Below are 7,500 nucleotides of genomic sequence, written 5' to 3'. Positions count from 1 at the left end.
TCTCCATTATAGCATAGAAGAGAGCGTTAAAGTCGGGGATGGAAGAGGATGAAAATGGGAAGTTTACTTATAGAGAGAAGTGAGAAATGCCCTGTGTGCACACACCGGTGTCTGACCATAGAATACATTTAAATAATGCCTCTAGAAAAGAGCTATGCATGTGTGCCTCAGTGGCCTAATGGATAAGGCACTGGCATCCTAAGCCAGGGATTGTGGGTTTGAGTCCCATCTGAGGTGATAACAAAAATCCTTCCTCTTTCTTTTCCAGAAAATTAGGTAGATTTATTACATGCTTCCTCTCAGAAGTTTATGAGGGATTAGGTACTTTGAAACTGTCCCGTTTTACTTGTGTACACTTCACAGTCATGTTAGTGTTCTGAAACTGCAAAGTAGATTTTTAAATGCCTATTTTTGTGAGATGCATTTTCGACCGGCCAGAACATATTCCTTTGGAAAAAATGATTTGAATTGGATTGGTGTGAATCTTGTTTCTAGAGGTGGTGACAGGCTTTCAGCTACTTGAATAGGTCAAGCCAGGATTCATAAAACTTATACAACCTATGTGAGTGTGAAAAATTAGCATATGCAGGAAGGAGCAATTTGTACTACTTTCAAAACAGTTTCACTCCACGTCTGGAAACGTCCAGAGCTATGTAGAGCATACAAATGAGCTTTAAACTCATGAGGAAAGAGGTTTGTATGCAAAAAGGAAAACAAAAGAATATCGTACTCATAAAATTCTCAATATATAGATTCCAAAAAAGTGCTTCCAGCGAAAAGAGCTGAAAGAACACTATGGGATGTAAACCTGAATACCTTTCAATAATATGTTCTCCATCCATGCATACCACCTACATGATAAAAATCATCTCAGGTGAACGGATGACCGCGTGGCCTAATGGATAAGGCGTCTGACTTCGGATCAGAAGATTGAGGGTTGAAGTCCCTTCAAGGTCGTTTTTGGCCAATGGTCACACAATCTGCTTTACATTCAGAGTGGAAAAAGTCTTTTCCAATACTCTTGTAGTCCTCACTTTCTCATTACTAATCATTAATAAAGTGGAGTACATACTGTAAACTCATTCAGGTTGCATCTTCAGTCTAACTACTTGTGCATTTTAGTGGCATTAAAAAGTGCTTCTATGCCGACGCACTGAATATGTAATAGGTTTGCAGAATTTTGACGTGACAGAATGGGTTTTTAGCTTAAGTGTGTGTAGAAGAACTGCAAGGTGTGTGCCTATGTGTGCATAGAGTGGTACATGTGTAAAATCTGTATGATTTGGGCAGTTAAAGTGCTGATTTTGCCTCCGAGTAAGAAAAGTACTACACAAAATGTATAAAGGATCGGCACATTGGCTGCCTTTGCTGATGCCCCCGTTGCCTAATTTGTAGTGCAATGGTTAAGTTGCAGAGTGTGGTTGAACTTGGTTAGGAGACTTAGTGCCTCTTTCCGTGTCCTACTGATGATAAGGATGGCTTGATACCATTTTCTAAGCCTAGTATATTGAGAAAAGAAGTAAGTGAAGAAGAAGTGTGGAGTCGAAAGTGGTTCTCCAATTTCTCTCCACTTGCTAAAATTGCAAAGTCTCCATTATAGCATAGAAGAGAGCGTTAAAGTCGGGGATGGAAGAGGATGAAAATGGGAAGTTTACTTATAGAGAGAAGTGAGAAATGCCCTGTGTGCACACACCGGTGTCTGACCATAGAATACATTTAAATAATGCCTCTAGAAAAGAGCTTTGCATGTGTACCTCAGTGGCCTAATGGATAAGGCACTGGCCTCTTTATCCAGGGATTGTGTGTTCAAGTCCCATTTGAGGTGATAACAAAAATCCTCCCTCTTTCTTTTCCAGAAAATTAGGTAGATTTATTACATGCTTACTCTCGGAAGTTTATGAGGGATTAGGTACTTTGAAACTGTCCCATTTTACTTGTGTACTCTTCACAGTCATGTTAGTGTTCTGAAACTGCAAAGTAGATTTTTAAATGCCTATTTTTGTGAGATGCATTTTCGACCGGCCAGAACATATTCTTTTGGAAAAAATGATTTGAATTGGATTGGTGTGAATCTTGTTTCTAGAGGTGGTGACAGGCTTTCAGCTACTTGAATAGGTCAAGCCAGGATTCATAAAACTTATACAACCTATGTGAGTGTGAAAAATTAGCATATGCAGGAAGGAGCAATTTGTACTACTTTCAAAACAGTTTCACTCCACGTCTGGAAACGTCCAGAGCTATATAGAGCATACAAATGAGCTTTAAACTCATGAGGAAAGAGGTTTGTATGCAAAAAGGAAAACAAAAGCATATCGTACTCATAAAATTCTCAATATATAGATTCCAAAAAAGTGCTTCCAGCGAAAAGAGCTGAAAGAACACTATGGGATGTAAACCTGAATACCTTTCAATAATATGTTCTCCATCCATGCATACCACCTACATGATAAAAATCATCTTAGGTGAACGGATGACCGCGTGGCCTAACGGATAAGGCGTCTGACTTCGGATCAGGAGATTGAGGGTTCGAGTCCCTTCATGGTCGTTTTTGGCCAATGGTCACACAATCTGCTTTACATTCAAAGTGGAAAAAGTATTTTCCAATACTCTTGTAGTCCTCACTTTCTCATTACTAATCATTAATAAAGTGGAGTACATACTGTAAACTCATTCAGGTTGCATCTTCAGTCTAACTACTTGTGCATTTTAGTGGCATTAAAAAGTGCTTCTATGCCGACACACTGAATATGTAATAGGTTTGCAGAATTTTGACGTGACAGAATGGGTTTTTAGCTTAAGTGTGTGTAGAAAAACTGCAAGGTGTGTGCCTATGTGTGCATAGAGTGGTACATGTGTAAAATCTGTATGATTTGGGCAGTTAAAGTGCTGATTTTGCCTCCGAGTAAGAAAAGTACTACACAAAATGTATAAAGGATCGGCACATTGGCTGCCTTTGCTGATGCCCCCATTGCCTAATTTGTAGTGCAATGGTTAAGTTGCAGAGTGTGGTTGAACTTGGTTAGGAGACTTAGTGCCTCTTTCCGTGTCCTACTGATGATAAGGATGGCTTGATACCATTTTCTAAGCCCAGTATATTGAGAAAAGAAGTAAGTGAAGAAGAAGTGTGGAGTCGAAAGTGGTTCTCCAATTTCTCTCCACTTGCTAAAATTGCAAAGTCTCCATTATAGCATAGAAGAGAGCGTTAAAGTCGGGGATGGAAGAGGATGAAAATGGGAAGTTTACTTATAGAGAGAAGTGAGAAATGCCCTGTGTGCACACACCGGTGTCTGACCATAGAATACATTTAAATAATGCCTCTAGAAAAGAGCTATGCATGCGTGCCTCAGTGGCCTAATGGATAAGGCACTTGCCTCCTAAGCCAGGGACTGTGGGTTTGAGTCCCATCTGAGGTGATAACAAAAATCCTCCCTCTTTCTTCTCCAGAAAATTAGGTAGATTTATTACATGCTTCCGCTCAGAAGTTTATGAGGGATTAGGTACTTTGAAACTGTCCCGTTTTACTTGTGTACACTTCACAGTCATGTTAGTGTTCTGAAACTGCAAAGTAGATTTTTAAATGCCTATTTTTGTGAGATGCATTTTCGACCGGCCAGAACATATTCCTTTGGAAAAAATGATATGAATTGGATTGGTGTGAATCTTGTTTCTAGAGGTGGTGACAGGCTTTCAGCTACTTGAATAGGTCAAGCCAGGATTCATAAAACTTATACAACCTATGTGAGTGTGAAAAATTAGCATATGCAGGAAGGAGCAATTTGTACTACTTTCAAAACAGTTTCACTCCACGTCTGGAAACGTCCAGAGCAATGTAGAGCATACAAATGAGCTTTAAACTCATGAGGAAAGAGGTTTGTATGGAAAAAGGAAAACAAAAGCATATCGTACTCATAAAATTCTCAATATATAGATTCCAAAAAAGTGCTTCCAGCAAAAAGAGCTGAAAGAACACTATGGGATGTAAACCTGAATACCTTTCAATAATATGTTCTCCATCCATGCATACCACCTACATGATAAAAATCCTCTCAGGTGGACGGATGACCGCGTGGCCTAATGGATAAGGCGTCTGACTTAGGATCAGAAGATTGAGGGTTCGAGTCCCTTCGTGGTCGTTTTTGGCCAATGGTCACACAATCTGCTTTACATTCAGAGTGGAAAAAGTCTTTTCCAATACTCTTGTAGTCCTCACTTTCTCATTACTAATCATTAATAAAGTGGACTACATACTGTAAACTCATTCAGGTTGCATCTTCAGTCAAACTACTTGTGCATTTTAGTGGCATTAAAAAGTGCTTCTATGCCGACGCACTGAATATGTAATAGGTTTGCAGAATTTTGACGTGACAGAATGGGTTTTTAGCTTAAGTGTGTGTAGAAGAACTGCAAGGTGTGTGCCTATGTGTGCATAGAGTGCTACATGTGTAAAATCTGTATGATTTGGGCAGTTAAAGTGCTGATTTTGCCTCCGAGTAAGAAAAGTACTACACAAAATGTATAAAGGATCGGCACATTGGCTGCCTTTGCTGATGCCCCCGTTGCCTAATTTGTAGTGCAATGGTTAAGTTGCAGAGTGTGGTTGAACTTGGTTAGGAGACTTAGTGCCTCTTTCCGTGTCCTACTGATGATAAGGATGGCTTGATACCATTTTCTAAGCCCAGTATATTGAGAAAAGAAGTAAGTGAAGAAGAAGTGTGGAGTCGAAAGTGGTTCTCCAATTTCTCTCCACTTGCTAAAATTGCAAAGTCTCCATTACAGCATAGAAGAGAGCGTTAAAGTCGGGGATGGAAGAGGATGAAAATGGGAAGTTTACTTATAGAGAGAAGTGAGAAATGCCCTGTGTGCACACACCGGTGTCTGAACATAGAATACATTTAAATAATGCCTCTAGAAAAGAGCTAGGCATGTGTGCCTCAGTGGCCTAATGGATAAGGCACTGGCCTCCTAAGCCAGGGATTGTGGGTTCGAGTCCCATCTGAGGTGATAACAAAAATCTTCCCTCTTTCTTTTCCAGAAAATTAGGTAGATTTATTACATACTTCCTCTCAGAAGTTTATGAGGGATTAGGTACTTTCACTCCACGTCTGGAAACGTCCAGAGCTATGTAGAGAATACAAATGAGCTTTAAACTCATGAGGAAAGAGGTTTGTATGCAAAAAGGAAAACAAAAGCATATCGTACTCATAAAATACTAAATATATAGATTCCAAAAAAGTGCTTCCAGCGAAAAGAGCTGAAAGAACACTATGGGATGTAAACCTGAATACCTTTCAATAATATGTTCTCCATCCATGCATACCACCTACATGATAAAAATCATCTCAGGTGAACGAATGACCGCGTGGCCGAATGGATAAGGCGTCTGACTTCGGATCAGATGATTGAGGGTTCGAGTCCCTTCGTGGTCGTTTTTGGCCAATGGTCACACAATCTGCTTTACATTCAGAGTGGAAAAAGTATTTTTCAATACTCTTGTAGTCCTCACTTTCTCATTACTAATCATTAATAAAGTGGAGTACATACTGTAAACTCATTCAGGTTGCATCTTCAGTCTAACTACTTGTGCATTTTAGTGGCATTAAAAAGTGCTTCTATGCCGACGCACTGAATATGTAATAGGTTTGCAGAATTTTGACGTGACAGAATGGGTTTTTAGCTTAAGTGTGTGTAGAAGAACTGCAAGGTGTGTGCCTATGTGTGCATAGAGTGCTACATGTGTAAAGTCTGTATGATTTGGGCAGTTAAAGTGCTGAATTTGCCTCCGAGTAAGAAAAGTACTACAAAAAATGTATAAAGGATCGGCACATTGGCTGCCTTTGCTGATGCCCCCATTGCCTAATTTGTAGTGCAATGGTTAATTTGCAGAGTGTGGTTGAACTTGGTTAGGAGACTTGGTGCCTCTTTCCGTGTTCTGCTGATGATAAGGATGGCTTGATACCATTTTCTAAGCCCAGTATATTGAGAAAAGAAGTAAGTGAAGAAGAAGTGTGGAGTCGAAAGTGGTTCTCCAATTTCTCTCCACTTGCTAAAATTGCAAAGTCTCCATTATAGCATAGAAGAGAGCGTTAAAGTCGGGGATGGAAGAGGATGAAAATTGGAAGTTTACTTATAGAGAGAAGTGAGAAATGCCCTGTGTGCACACACCGGTGTCTGACCATAGAATACATTTGAATAATGTCTCTAGAAAAGAGCTATGCATGTGTGCCTCAGTGGCCTAAAGGATAATGCACTGGCCTCCTAAGCCAGGGATTGTGGGTTCGAGTCCCATCTGAGGTGATAACAAAAATCCTCCCTCTTTCTTTTCCAGAAAATTAGGTAGATTTATTACATGCTTCCTCTCAGAAGTTTATGAGGGATTAGGTACTTTGAAACTGTCCCGTTTTACTTGTGTACACTTCACAGTCATGTTAGTGTTCTGAAACTGCAAAGTAGATTTTTAAATGCTTATTTTTGTGAGATGCATTTTCGACCGGCCAGAACATATTCCTTTGGAAAAAATGATTTGAATTGGATTGGTGTGAATCTTGTTTCTAGAGGTGGTGACAGGCTTTCAGCTACTTGAATAGGTCAAGCCAGGATTCATAAAACTTATACAACCTATGTGAGTGTGAAAAATTAGCATATGCAGGAAGGAGCAATTTGTACTACTTTCAAAACAGTTTCACTCCACGTCTGGAAACGTCCAGAGCTATGTAGAGCATACAAATGAGCTTTAAACTCATGAGGAAAGAGGTTTGTATGCAAAAAGGAAAACAAAAGCATATCGTACTCATAAAATTCTCAATATATAGATTCCAAAAAAGTGCTTCCAGCGAAAAGAGCTGAAAGAACACTATGGGATGTAAACCTGAATACCTTTCAATAATATGTTCTCCATCCATGCATACCACCTACAGGATAAAAATCATCTCAGGTGAACGGATGACCGCGTGGCCTAATGGATAAGGCGTCTGACTTCGGATCAAAAGATTGAGGGTTCGAGTCCCTTCGTGGTCATTTTTGGCCAATGGTCACACAATCTGCTTTACATTCAGAGTGGAAAAAGTATTTTCCAATACTCTTGTAGTCCTCACTTTCTCATTACTAATCATTAATAAAGTGGAGTACATACTGTAAACTCATTCAGGTTGCATCTTCAGTCTAACTACTTGTGCATTTAAGTGGCATTAAAAAGTGCTTCTATGCCGACGCACTGAATATGTAATAGGTTTGCAGAATTTTGACATGACAGAATGGGTTTTTAGCTTAAGTGTGTGTAGAAGAACTGCAAGGTGTGTGCCTATGTGTGCATAGAGTGGTACATGTGTAAAATCTGTATGATGTGGGCAGTTAAAGTGCTGATTTTGCCTCCGAGTAAGAAAAGTACTACACAAAATGTATAAAGGATCGGCACATTGGCTGCCTTTGCTGATGCCCCCGTTGCCTAATTTGTAGTACAATGGTTAAGTTGCAGAGTGTGGTTGAACTTGGTTAGGAGACTTA

At 39.7% G+C, this 7,500-nt stretch overlaps 4 non-coding genes across 4 annotated transcripts; all 4 read left to right on the top strand.

Annotated features, from left to right (window-relative positions):
* Nucleotides 1-4,060: 4,060 nt before the first annotated feature.
* On the top strand, nucleotides 4,061-4,133 carry TRNAL-UAG (transfer RNA leucine (anticodon UAG)). The gene has a single exon. It is a non-coding gene; the product is annotated as a tRNA-Leu (tRNA).
* Nucleotides 4,134-4,928: 795 nt separating this feature from the next.
* TRNAR-CCU (transfer RNA arginine (anticodon CCU)) lies at nucleotides 4,929-5,001 on the top strand. Its single transcript has one exon. It is a non-coding gene; the product is annotated as a tRNA-Arg (tRNA).
* A 352-nt stretch (nucleotides 5,002-5,353) lies between these two features.
* On the top strand, nucleotides 5,354-5,426 carry TRNAR-UCG (transfer RNA arginine (anticodon UCG)). Its single transcript has one exon. It is a non-coding gene; the product is annotated as a tRNA-Arg (tRNA).
* A 1,515-nt stretch (nucleotides 5,427-6,941) lies between these two features.
* On the top strand, nucleotides 6,942-7,014 carry TRNAR-UCG (transfer RNA arginine (anticodon UCG)). The gene has a single exon. It is a non-coding gene; the product is annotated as a tRNA-Arg (tRNA).
* The last annotated feature ends 486 nt before the right edge of the window (nucleotides 7,015-7,500 follow it).

This window comes from Triturus cristatus, chromosome 4_1, assembly GCF_964204655.1.
Source record: "Triturus cristatus chromosome 4_1, aTriCri1.1, whole genome shotgun sequence".
NCBI lineage: Eukaryota > Metazoa > Chordata > Amphibia > Caudata > Salamandridae > Triturus > Triturus cristatus.
The sequence above is the reverse complement of the archived record's forward strand: the minus strand, read 5'-3'. Positions and strand labels throughout refer to the sequence as shown.